Source organism: Chiloscyllium plagiosum, unplaced genomic scaffold, assembly GCF_037043375.1.
Source record: "Chiloscyllium plagiosum isolate Xiang-an unplaced genomic scaffold, Cpla_swu_hap1 HiC_scaffold_30, whole genome shotgun sequence".
In the NCBI taxonomy this organism is placed as follows: Eukaryota; Metazoa; Chordata; class Chondrichthyes; order Orectolobiformes; family Hemiscylliidae; genus Chiloscyllium; species Chiloscyllium plagiosum.
In genome coordinates this window covers 12,802,069-12,815,660 of record NW_028270168.1, presented here as the reverse complement: position 1 = coordinate 12,815,660, position 13,592 = coordinate 12,802,069, and the positions used below count along the sequence as shown (strand labels likewise).

Sequence of the window (13,592 nt, the reverse complement as noted above, 5' to 3'; positions counted from 1 at the left end):
CAAAGGTCTTTTCCCTAGCCTAGGGGAGTTCAAAACTAGAGGGCATATTTTTATGATGAAAGGAGGAAGATTTAAAAGGGATCTGAGGGGCAACTTTTTCACACAGAGGGTGGTTCAGATGTGAAATGAACGACCAGAGAAAATAGTAGATGCAGGTACAGTTACAACATTTGGAAGACATTTGGATAGGTACGTGAATAAAAAAGCTTTGGAGTGTTATGGGCCAAACGCTGGCAAATGGGACTAGTTCAGTTTGGGAAACATGGAGTTGGACTGTTTCCATGCTGTGTGACTCTATGACTATCTGGAAGGAGATGTTCCTACATAGGAATTTCTTCCCACAGTAAGTTCTCTCCCAAAGCACACACCGTCTTGTCTTTGAACCATACCACTGTTCCTTTAGTGTCGCCTGGTCAAGATCCTGGAACTCCCTCCGTAACAGCATTGTGGGTGCACCTAAAGCACATGGACATCTCTCCCACCTTATAAAGGGCATTGAGGGATAGGCAAAGCTGGGTCTCACTAGTGATCCATATTAAAGATACATAGGCTGCAGTATTCTGGATACTGCACTTCCGGTGACTTGTATTTTGTGAAGACTATCACAAAGAGATTTTATTGGTTTTTGACTTTAGATAAGGCTAAATAATACAAGTTAGACAAGCAAGGGGCTGGAAGAACACAGAGAGCCGGCATCATCAAGAGGTGGAGAAGTGAACATTTTGGGTATAACCCTTCTTCAGGACTGGGAGTGGGTCCTGATGCTGCCTGGCTTGCTGTGTTCTTCCAGCATTCTTGTCTACATTGATTCCAGCATCTTCAGTCTTTTTGTCTCTGAATAATACAAGTTAGCAACTTGACAGTTTGTTTTACATTCATCTTTGTTTTATTAACATTGACATCTAGTTACTTTCTTACTTAACCACAGTCACCACATTCAAAAACTAATACACAGTGTAACATCTTCACAAGTATGATAAGGTATTAGACAGTACATTTTCAACAGTTAATCCCTAACCTGCAACCTCTATGACTTATAAGGACAAGGGCAGTAGATACATGAGAGTCTTTCCATTTGCAAGTTCCTTTCTAAGCCATATGTTATCCCGACTTGGAAATATATTGCCATTATTTCATTGTTGCTGGGTCAAAATCTTTCTGAACAGCATTATACATCCCAGTAACTGCAGCGGTTCAAGAAAGTGATTCACCATCACTTTCTCAAGGAATGGGCAATAAATGTTCATTGTTAGAAAGTGACGCCCAATGATTCTGTGAATGAATGAGAAAAAAATGCAAATCTTTAATTTTTTTAGAAGAATATTAAACACATCAGCCAGAAAACAGTACGCTTACCATTATGAATTTGTCATGACTGAGTTAAAAATGCTTCTGTCTGCTATAAACAAAAAATGCAGATCACTTTGATTGCTGCTGTAAGCTGTGAATTATTTACTTAGCATTGCCGTCATTAATTTTTGTTCCTTTTACTAATGTGTAGATGGATTTTTCCAAACAGCTGTCAACAATTCTTCTATCAATTGCTGCAATGTTTCAATAACCTTGTGTCAAAGCAGGTGACTGGGTCAACAGCTTCGCCAAAAAAATAGTGAACATTATTTTTCATCCAAGAGGGAATTTTGTATAAAGTCCTAGATGGTTCTGCGAGAAAGATAGAATGTGATCTGCTATCCACCACTTTACCATTTCAGGCTGTTTGCTGACGTTAGGTCAAAGCAACCATTATTGCTGGCAAGTGACTAATCAGGTCATATGGCCTTCTCATAGTGTCTGACCTTATGAATCCAATCTCCTGTTGATGTAGCTCCACAAATGCCTTTAGGGGAAGCTAGATAAGGGGCAAGAGTAGAAGGATTCATAGAAAGAGTGAGATAAAGCAGGATGTGAGGAGGTTGGTGTGAGTGTAAATGCTACGGTAGATCAGTTGGGCCAAACAGCCTATTTCTGTGGTGTAACTGATGTGTAATTCTATTATCACCAGCTTGTTTATTCTTCAAAATGAAACTTTACAAGTATTCTTACTGCTCTTTCAATAAGAGTTTCTGTTGGCTTCAGTTTGCTGCCTTTTGTGGTACATATATTAAATTGTAAGGTATAATTTTCCTACATTAACGCAAGAATGTCTGACTAAGTGATTACAGTTTTAAAACTGCAGTGTGCCCCAGTTATCTTATTCTGACGTGAGTACTTGAGATAAGAAAGCCAGTCTCATTATTAATGAAAGATCTTTTATGCCAGCATCAGTTATGAAGTTCTTAATGTTTTGGTCAGAGAGAATAGTTTCAGGAAGGAATGTTTAGATATGGAACTCTCCTAGTTTTTGCCCTTATTAATTTCAAGGCTAAGACTCAAGCATACGTTGCAGTGCATAAAATGATACCCTTATCTGAATAATATTCCTGGCTATCAATTTCATGGTTTTTGGAGGGTTGTTATCAGAGGGCTGACATCGTCATCTCACTCACCTTCTACATGCACCAGCTAGTGTGTCAGCTATGACACAATTAGCATTACTTTCTCCTCTGGATTCAAGCCCATTCCAGATCTTGAATACCAAGGTTAAACACTGGCTGCCTCGCCAGTGCAGTATGGAGGCAGGGCTGCATTTTCAGAGGTGCTGTCTTTTGGATGGGTTGTTAAACCAAGGCCTAGCTACTCTGTCAGTTGGATGTAGCAGACTCATTCCACTATTTCAGTGAAGAGTAGGTGTGTTCTCCAATAGATTAATTGATTTCTTATCACATCGCTGTTTGTGGGATTCTGCTGTGTTACCTCATTACAACAGTAACTGCACTTTGAAAAGAGCTTCTTGGATTATAAAATGTTTTGAGACTTTTGTGGTTGATGCAAAATGCAAAATCTTCTTTTATAGAGATTACAGTACAGAAACAGGCCATTTAGCCCAACAGGATTATGCTGGTGTTTATGTTCAACTTGAGCCTCCTCATAACCAATATGTACTTTTCTTACCAGGATAATTTCCCATTCCTTTCACTCTCACTTTCTTTTTATTTAGCCTCTTAGAATCATAGAGATGTACAGCATGGAAACAGATCCTTCGGTCCAACCCATCCATGCCGATCAGATATCCAACCCAATCTAGTCCCACCTGCTAGTACCCGGCCCATATCCCTCCAAACCCTTCCTATTCATATACCCATCCAAATGCTTCTTAAGTGTTGCAATTGTCCCAGCCTCTACCACATTCTCTGGCAGCTCATTCCATACACGTACTACCCTTTGCATGAAAAAGTTGCCTCTTAGGTCTCTTTTATATCTTTCCCCTCTCACCCTAAACCTGTGCCCTCTAGTTCTGGACTCCCCGACCCCAGGGAAAATGACTTTGTCTATTTATCCTATCCATGCCCCTCATAATTTTGTAAACCTCTACAAGGTCACCCCTCAGCCTTCGACGCTCCAGGGAAAACAGCCCCAGCCTGTTCAGCCTCTCCCTGTAGCTCAGATCCTCCAACCCTGGCAACATCCTTGTAAATATTTTCTGAACCCTTTCAAGTTTCACAACATCTTTCCGATAGGAAGGAGACCAGAATTACACGCAATATTCCAACAGTGGGCTAATCAATGTCCTGTACAGCCGCAACATGACCTCCCAACTCCTGTACTCAATACTCTGACCAATAAAGGAAAGCATACCAAACGCCTTCTTCATTATCCTATCTACCTGCGACTCCACTTTCAAGGAGCTATGAACCTGCACTCCAAGGTCTCTTTGTTCAACAACACTCTCTAGGACCTTACCATTAAGTGTAGAAGTCATGCTAAGATTTGCTTTCCCAAAATGCAGCACCTCACATTAATCTGAATTAAACTCCATCTGCCACTTCTCAGCCCATTGGCCCATCTGGTCTAGATCCTGTTGTAATCTGAGGTAACCCTCTTCACTGTCCACTACACCTCCAATTTTGGTGTCATCTGCAAACTTACTAACTTTACCTCTTATGCTCGCATCCAAATCATTTATGTAAATGACAAAAAAGTAGAGGGCCCAGCACTGATCCTTGTGGTACTCAACTGGTCACAGGCCTCCAGTCTGAAAAACAACCCTCCACTACCACCCTCTGTCTTCTACCTTTGAGCCAGTTCTGTATCCAAATGGCTAGTTCTCCCTGTATTCCATGAGATCTAACCTTGCTAATCAGTCTCCCACGGGGAACCTTGTCGAACGCCTTACTGAAGTCCATATAGATCACATCTACCACTCTGCCCTCATCAATCTTCTTTGTTACTTCTACAAAAAACTCAAGTTTGTGAGACATGATTTCCCACGCACAAAGCCATGTTGACTATCCCAAATCAGTCCTTTTCTTTCCAAATACATGTACATCCTGACCCTTAGGATTCCATCCAACAACTTGCCCACCACTGAGGTCAAGCTCACTGGTCTATAGTTCCCTGGCTTGTCTTTACCGCTCTTCTTAAACAGTAGCACAGCGTTTGCCAACCTCCAGTCTTCCGGCATCTCACCTGTGACCATCGATGATACAAATATCTCAGCAAGAGACCCAGCAATCACTTCTCTAGCTTCCCACAGAGTTCTCGGGTACACCTGATCAGGTCCTGGGGATTTATCCACCTTTAACCATTTCAAGACATCCAGCACTTCCGCCTTTGTAATCTGGACATTTTGCAAGATGTCACCATCTATTTCCCTACAGTCTATATCTTCCATATTCTTTTCCACAGTAAATACTGATGCATAATATTCATTTAGTATCTCCCCCATTTTCTGTGGCTCCACACATAGGCCGCCTTGCTGATCTTTGAGGGGCCCTATTCTCTCCCTAGTTACCCTTTTGTCCTTATTATATTTGTAAAAACCCTTTGGGTTCTCCTTAATTCTATTTGCCAACGCTATCTCATATCCCCTTTTTGCCCTCCTGATTTCCCTCTTAAGTATACTCCTACTTTCTTTATACTCTTCTAAGGATTCACTTGATCTACCCTGTTTATATCTGACATATGCTTCCTTCTTTTTCTTAACCAAACCCTCAATTTCTTTAGTCATCCAGCATTCCCTACACCTACCAGCCTTCCCTTTCACCCTGACAGGAATATACTTTCTCTAGATTCTTGTTATCTCATTTCTGAAGGCTTCCCATTTTCCAGCCGTACCTTTACCTGCGAACATCTGCTTACAATCAGCTTTCGAAAGTTCTTGCCTAATACCGTCAAAATTGGCCTTTCTCCAATTTAGAACTTCAACTTTTAGATCTGGTCTATCCTTTTCCATCATGATTTTAAAACGAATAGAATTATGGTCGCTGGCCCCAAAGTGCTCCCCCACTGACACCTCAGTCACCTGCCCTGCCTTATTTCCCAAGAGTAGGTCAAGTTTTGCACTTTCTCTAGTAAGTACATCCACATACTGAATCAGAAAATTGACTTGCACGCATTTAAGAAATTCCTCTCCATCTAAACCTTTAAAACTATGGCAGTCCCAGTCAATGTTTGGAAAGTTAAAATCCCTGACCATAACTACCCTATTATTCTTACAGATAGCTGAGATCTCCTTACAAGTTTGTTTCTCAATTTCCCTCTGACTATTAGGGGTTCTATAATACAATCCTAATAAGGTGATCATCCCTTTCTTATTTCTTAGTTCCACCCAAATAACTTCCCCGGATGTATTTCTGGGAATATCCTCCTTCAGCACAGCTGTAATGCTATCCCTTATCAAAAATGCCACTCCCCCTCCTCTCTTTCCTCCCTTTCTTCCTGTAGCATTTGTATCCTGGAACATTAAGTTGCCAGTCCCGCCCATCCCTGAGCCATGTTTCTGTAATTGCTATGATATCCCAGTCCCATGTTCCTAACCATGCCCTGAGTTCATCTGCCTTCCCTGTTAGGCCCCTTGCATTGAAATAAATGCAGTTTAATTTATTAGTCCTACCTTGTCCCTGCCTGCCCTGACTGTTTGACTCATTTCTGTTCTCAGCTGTACCCGTCTCAGATCGATCTCTTTTCTCACTATCTCCCTGGGTCCCAACCCCACCTCCTTACTAGTTTAAATCCTCTCAAGCAGTTCTAGCAAATCTCCCTGCCAGTATATTAGTCCCCTTCCAATTTAGGTGCAATCCGTCCTTCTTGTACAGGTCATTTCTACCCCAAAAGAGATTCCAATGATCCAAAAACGTGAATCCTTCTCCCATACACCAGCTCCTCAGCCATGCATTCATCTGCTCTATCCTCCTATTCCTGCCCTCACTAGCTCGTAGCACTGGGACTAATCCAGATATTACTACCCTTGAGGACCTCCTTTTTAAATTTCTGCCTAACTCTCTGTAATCTCCCTTCAGAGTCTCAACCTTTTCCCTTCCAATGTCATTGGTTCCAATGTGGACAATGACTTCCTGCTGGCCCCTCTCTCCCGTGAGAACATTCTGCACCCTCTCTGAGACATCCTTGATCCTGGCACCAGGGAAACAACACACCATTCTGCTTTTTCTCTGCTGGCCACAGAAACGTCTGTCTGTACCTCTGACTACAGAATCCCCTAACACAATTGATCTCTTGGAAGCCGATGTACCCCTCATTGCATTAGAACCAGTCTCAATACCAGAAACTTGGCTGTTCGTGCTACGTTCCCCTGATAATCCATCACCCCCTACATTTTCCAAAACAGCATACCTGTTTGAAATGGGTATATCCACAAAAGACTCCTGCACTAGTTGCCTACCTCTCGTACCCTTCTTTGAGTTGACCTATCAATGTGACTGTATCTGACACTTTCCCCCCTTCCTATAACTGCCATCCATCACATACTGTTGCTGTTGCAAATTCCTCATTGCTTCTATCTGTCTCTCCAACTGATCCACTCGATCTGATAAGATTCGCATCCAACAGCATTTATGGCTGATATAATCCACAGTAACCTTTAAACTCTCTTTAAACTCCCACATCTGACATAAATATACCTGTATTTTCTGTCTCAAATACTCTCTGTGGGAGCAAGTTGACATTCTAGCCACTCCTTGCGTAGAGATAGTTTTTGTGAATGACCTACTGGATCTATTAGTAGCTACCCTATACTTATGGTCCCTGATTTTGGCTTGTCTTGCAAGTGGAAAAGTCATCTGCGGATTATCAAGTGTGATACAGTAGGGACTAAATGGAAGTACAACGTAAATGTTGACTTAAATGTTTTGTTGTTTCCTCACTGCAGCTTTTGGTCAGAGATCCACATGAAATTTTCACAGCAGTTCCCGAGGTTGTTCAACAATAGCTGTCTTCAGAAAGAAGTTATATTTTGTGTTAAATTTAGGGCAATGTGTGGGAACGTGCCCTTGAAATGTTTTGCCTTTTTTATCTCATATATTTTCTTCCAGGCAGCAGACTAAATACATCAGGAGCTGGCTGATATGCCTTTTGAGCAACCTTGGGCACTTTCCCTGCCGGCGTCAGGCTGTGGCTGATGAGCAAGCAATGCTGATGTGTGACACAAGATGGAGTCCTTGCTGATATCTTTGTCCATCTCTTTAACAGAGTTTGTCAAGACTAAAACCTCTGAGAATGTCAGCCAAGATTGGCCTTTGAAGCTGGTGTATCTGAATAAGACACTATTTGTGATATGATTTAAAGGAAGAAAGACTTGAATTTGTGTCACTTTTCATGATTACTGGCCATCCAAAATACTTTACAACTGAAGAAGTGCTTTTGTAATGTAGTCACTGTTAAAATCTCAGAAATGCAGTAGCAAATCTGCACTCAGAAAACTTCCCTACAGACTGCAAAATGATAGTGATCAGTTAATCTGTTATTGCAACATTGATTGAGTGGTAAATATTGGCAGAGACATTGAGGATGACTCCCCTGCAGAGGTCATGGGAACCTGTGACATTTTCCTCTGAAAGACAGCATGCCCAACAGCGCAGCACAAACTCAACTCTGCCAGTGGAGTGTCAGCTTTGATTTGCATGTGTTCATTTATAACAGGGAAGCAGGCCATTCAGCCCTACAGGTTCTTGGTGGGGCTTGTGTTTCATTATCAGCCTCCACCAACTCATTTCAACTTAACCCATTTACACATCCATCTAACTTCTTTCTTCCTTACCTGGTCCCTTAGCTTCCCCTTGAATGCATCTCTGCTATTCACTTCAACTGTTCTCATGTGGTAGTGAGTTCCACATTCTTACCACTCTCTGCGCAAAGAAGCACTTCCTGAATTCCCTACTGGATTTATTATTATTATTATTTGATTTATTGTTGTACCTAGGTAGAGTGAAAAGTTTTGTTTTGTGTGCAGAATTAGTGAAAAACATTATACTCATGTCCCTGGTTCTGTTTCCACCTATAACACATACTTTTCAACTTGGCCGATCAACGAGTGAACAGTTACTGTTTCTTGTCTTTCTGTCCCTCAGCCATGCACTAGTTGGCAATGCTGTCTCTGAATTCTCAAAAAATGTAAAGAGTTAAAGGGTGGCAATCAAAGATGAAGCTGTATCCAATAAGGAATCAGTATCTTCAGGAGACGTAGAGGCAGAAACTAGTGGAGGGGAAAACTAGGAGAAAGATGAAAGACTGTGACATTCAAATATTGTCCCCAGCCTTCAGCTGTCACATGAGATAGTGCATCTGTATTGCCATAATAGTTTAATTAGCAGACTTACTTGTCAACCTTGTGAGCCCTTGACAGTTTAAAATGTTTCCTCCAACCTGTTGGTTTCTCATCAGCTGCTAGTTTCAATACAAGATTGTAAAACTGAAATGTAACACCACAAGAGAAACAGAAACAGGAAAGAAATCTTGATTGTATTGAAATTGCTTCAAACTATGTAAGTTAATTAGAACTGAACAACTATCATAAAAGTTTGGTTCATTAATATTTCTAGTGCATACTGGCTAACATAGGATTTCTTTATTCTTTCATAGCATACCAGTGTTGGCCAGCATTTGTCATCCAACTGCATTCGCCTGGGCTCCTGGATGACAAATCCTTTGGCACTATATCACAATCTCCCTATTTTATGCAAGATTTACAGCAGAGAAACTGGCCATTTGATGCAGTCAGCCCACACAACAGTTTACACTCCATTGAAACCTCTTACCATCTTTCCCCATTTAAATTTACCATTGTAACCCTCTATTCTCTTCTCCATCAAAGCTTCACTTTAAATTCATGTATGCTACTCAATTCAACCACTCCATGGGCTGATGAGTTCCACCTCCTCATCATTCTTTTGAGTAATGAGTATCTTCTGAAATCCTGAGGGGATTTCTTGGTGACTATTTCTTGGCTTCTAACTAGGTGACATGATGGCTCAGTGGCTAGCACTGCTGCCTCACAGCACCAGGGACTTGGGTTCAATTCCAGCCTCAGGCGACTGTCTGTGTGGAGTTTGTATGTTCTCCCTGTGTTTGCGTGGGTTTCCTTCAGGTATTCTGATTCCTCCCACAATCATAAAGATGTGCTGTTTAGGTAGATTAGAACAATACAGTGCAAAGCAGGCCCTTCAGCCCTCGATGTTGCGCCGACCTGTGAACTATTCTCAGCTCGTCCCCCTACACTATCCCATATCATCCATGTGCCTAGCCAAGCTTTGTTTAAATCTCCCTAACGTGGCTGAGTTGACTACATTAGTAGGTAAGGCATTCCACACTCTTACCACTCTCTGAGTAAAGAACCTGCCTCTGATATCTGTCTTAAATCTATCACCCCTCAGTTTGTAGTTATGCCTCCTTGTACACGCTGGCACCATCATCCTAGGAAAAAGACTTTCATTGTCTACCCTATCTAACCCTCTGGTCATCTTGTATGTCTCTATCAAATCCTCTCTTAGCCTTTTTCTTTCCAATGAGAACAGACTCAAGGCTCTCAGCCTTTCATCATAAGACCTTCCCTCCAGACCAGACAACACCCTGGTAAATCTCCTCTGCACCTTTTCCAATGATTCCACATCCTTCCCGAAATATGGCGACCAAAACTGTACACAATATTCCAAGTGCAGCCGCACTAGCGTTTTGTATAGTTGCGGCATGCTATTGCAGCTCTGGAACTCAATCCCTCTAACAATGAAACCTAACAAACCGTATGCCTTCTTAACAGCACTATCAACCTGGGTGGCAACTTTCAGGGATCTGTGTACATGGACTCCAAGATCCCTCTGCACATCCACACTAGCCATGCCAAATTGCCCATAGTGTCCAGGGATGTACAGGTTGGGTGGATTATCCACGGTGAATACAAGGGTGGAGGTGGGTATGGATGGGATGTTCTTCAGATGATCAATAGGCCAAATGGCGTGCTTCCACCCTGTTTCCATCCTATGATGATTCTATGGACTACGTTCTTCCTCATAAGAGGGAACATTCTTTCTGTGTCAACTCTGATCAAGCCTTTTGCTTTAAATACTTCTATTAGGCCATTGCTCTGCTTTGCTTTTCAAGAGAAATGGGAGTCTATCAATCCTTTCTTGGTACGTATACTATCGTATTTCGCATATCATCCTTTTAAATCTTCTCAGCATCCTCTCCAATGTGATTATAATATAGTGACCAGCACTCCACATAGCACTCATTGTGTGGTCCAACAAAAGGTTCAATACAAGTGTAGAGTGATTTGCTGACTTTTCAATTCTGTCTCTCTAATCTTCATGAGGTGTTGGCAGAATGTAAGAGTTCAGTAAAGGGACAGATGACTTAGAAATCCAGAAGAGGAGCTGGGAGGTAGGGATCAAGCAGAACCTTAAAATTAGTGTTAGAAATATTAATATAGAAATTCAAAAAAAAACCTTCAAAACACAAAAGACAGTTGAAATCTGGAAGTCAGTCATCCAAAAAAAAACCTGTCGAGGCTGGGGTCGATTGAAAAATTCAAAACTGAGATGAATCAATATTCATTAGGAAAGATATAATGCATGTGAAATTAATATGTAATTGAATAGAATGAAATGCAGATCTGTTATGTTCTCATTGGATGATGGAAAATGGGCTGGCAGACTTTTCCTGTAATGTGCACAAGTTACTTTCTCCAGGCATCAAGGTCGTTGTCAATAGCAGTGGAGATGAATACATTACTTGGTCATTGTGACAACGTTCTTTTTTCTATATAACTAGATATGCAGTCCTATTCATGGTTTTATCCAATTTATGCATGAACTAGATCTATTGTTGATTAAATAAAGACCAGCTTCACATTAACTTATCAAATACTAAATAGCTTTTGCAATTTTCACACACTTTTGAAAAGCCAAAGCATTTGATTATTGCAGAGAAATGTTAATAATAGAATAACTGGTTAATAGGAATGTGTGACTTGTCTACAATAAAATTGAATTCTAAGGGTGTGTTTGATTGCAAAATCATTGTCAAATTGCATCAAATCAGTTTATATCAAATTGAATAGATATCTTGCTCATTTTAAGGATGGAGAAAAGTGAGCTATGGAAAATAGCTGTCTAAATCCCAAAGCAATTTTTAGTATAAAACCTTGACAATGAGGTAAATCCTCCTGCAGAAACTCTTCCAATTCCCTTTTGAGCATTTATAGTGAATCTGCACCCACTGAAAGGGCAAGAATCTGCATCACTAACCAAATTTGGCATTTTGGCAAATGGAGGTTGTCATGCTAATGATTGCTATCTCATGGTAAATCAGTCATCAGTGATTGCTTAACTTTGTTTGTTAGCTTATTAAAACAGTACAAGACATTAGAAGTTGTGAAGTAGATATTACAGTAAGCCAACTTATTTCTCCAAATACAGCTTGCAGATATAAAGCCAGGCAGAGTTGCAACATTGTCTGCACACAGCCCATGGCTTTCTTAAGGCAAACTATCTTAAGGGCAAAAGACAAGCAACAAAGGTGAATATTAATGAAGGGTTAGAGGAGGAAATAATTTTTATATTTCAGAATAATATATATGCATATGATCCAGAAATTTTTGATTATCTGAAAATTTCCATCATTTTTGTTTGATCATGATCCTGCAATGTCCCTTGGGGGCAATAACATTGCAGTCCTGTTACTGGACTAGAAGACAAGAGGCAAACTAATGATGCATAATAAAAGAAACTGCTGAAAAAACACAGCATGTCTAGCAGCAACTGTGGAGAGAGAAACAGAGTTAAATCATTTCATCCAATATGACTTCTTTCGAACAACTGATGTGCATTATAGAATCTCTATAGTGTGGAAGCAGGCCATTTGGCCCATTTGGTCCACACTGATGTTCCAAAGATCATCCCACCCAGACCCACCCCCAAAATCCTGCATTTCTCATGGCTAATCCACCTAGCCTGCACAACCCTGCACACTATGGGCAACTTAACATGGCTAATCCACCTACATCTTTGGGCTGTGGGAGGAAACTGGAGCAGTCAGAGGAAATCCACACAGACAAGGAAAATGTATAAATTCCACACAATCACCCACAGCTGGAATTGAAGCTATGTCTCAGGAACTGTGAGGCAGTAATGCTAACCACTAAGCCACTGTGTAGTTGTGCTCAAATCCCTCTGTGGAATGGGGGATTCCATAAATATTTATAAGTGGAACGAAAAGGTTAGTGTCAGTGGCCATGTAATGATCAGATTTCTGTAAGACCAATGTGGTTCACTAATCTCATTTGGGGAAGGAAATTGGCATCTGTAGTGATTAGAATGAGGGCAAGGTGGATCTCATTGACTATAAGAATCTTTGATTGGGGATGTTAACCTGGCCAATCAGGGAGCCCTGGCTGACAGATAAAAGCAAGGAATGAAAAACATAAGCACTAAAAAAAAAGCAGGGAATGAAAAAAATAAGCACTAAAGAAAAAGAAAAAAAAAGCAGGAAATGAGACCTCCTCGTGGGTCTCCTCCTGGGCCTGGCCAAACTGGCCATCAACAGGTCCAGGCAGCGGGCCGTGGAGGGGGTCGTTAGGGCCGACTGCCTGCCCCTCTTCCGCGGTTACGTTAGAGCCCGGGTGTCCTTGGAGAAGGAGCACGCGGTGTCCACCAACACCCTGGAGTTGTTCAGGGAGAGGTGGGCGCCGCAGGGAGTGGAGTGCATCATTTCTCCCTCTAACTCTATTTTGATTTAGTCCCTACCCTCCCCTTCACTGTTTTGATCACACAGCACTGTCCTTTGATGTGAAGGGCAGTGTTTGTCACTGGCCACCCGGGTGTTTTCCTATCTTCCTGGTGGTGGAATTTGAATAAAGATTCGTGCACTTTGTGTCTTTCACTGTGTCTCACACCTGCACACACACACACGAAAAGAAAAAAAAAAGCAAGGAATGAAAAACATAAGCACTAAAAAAAAAGCAGGGAATGAAAAAATAAGCACTAACAAAAAAGAAAAAAAAAGCAGGAAATGAGACCTCCTCGTGGGTCTGCTCCTGGGCCTGGCCGAACTGGCCATCAACAGGTCCAGGCAGCGGGCCGTGGAGGGGGTCGTTAGGGCCGACTGCCTGCCCCTCTTCCGCGGTTACGTTAGAGCCCGGGTGTCCTTGGAGAAGGAGCACGCGGTGTCCACCAACACCCTGGAGTCGTTCAGGGAGAGGTGGGCGCCGCAGGGAGTGGAGTGCATCATTTCACCCTCCAACTCTATTTTGATTTAGTCCCTACCCT

General features: G+C 41.7%; 1 long non-coding RNA gene across 2 annotated transcripts in view; it reads right to left on the bottom strand.

Annotated features, from left to right (window-relative positions):
* Window positions 1-384: 384 nt before the first annotated feature.
* Window positions 385-13,592, bottom strand: part of LOC148142139 (uncharacterized) — a 104,523-nt gene continuing 91,315 nt past the window's right edge. For both annotated transcript variants that reach the window (XR_015752125.1, XR_015752124.1), the window contains one exon: window positions 385-1,272. This is a non-coding gene — a long non-coding RNA (uncharacterized LOC148142139). The remainder of the gene's footprint in view (window positions 1,273-13,592) is intronic.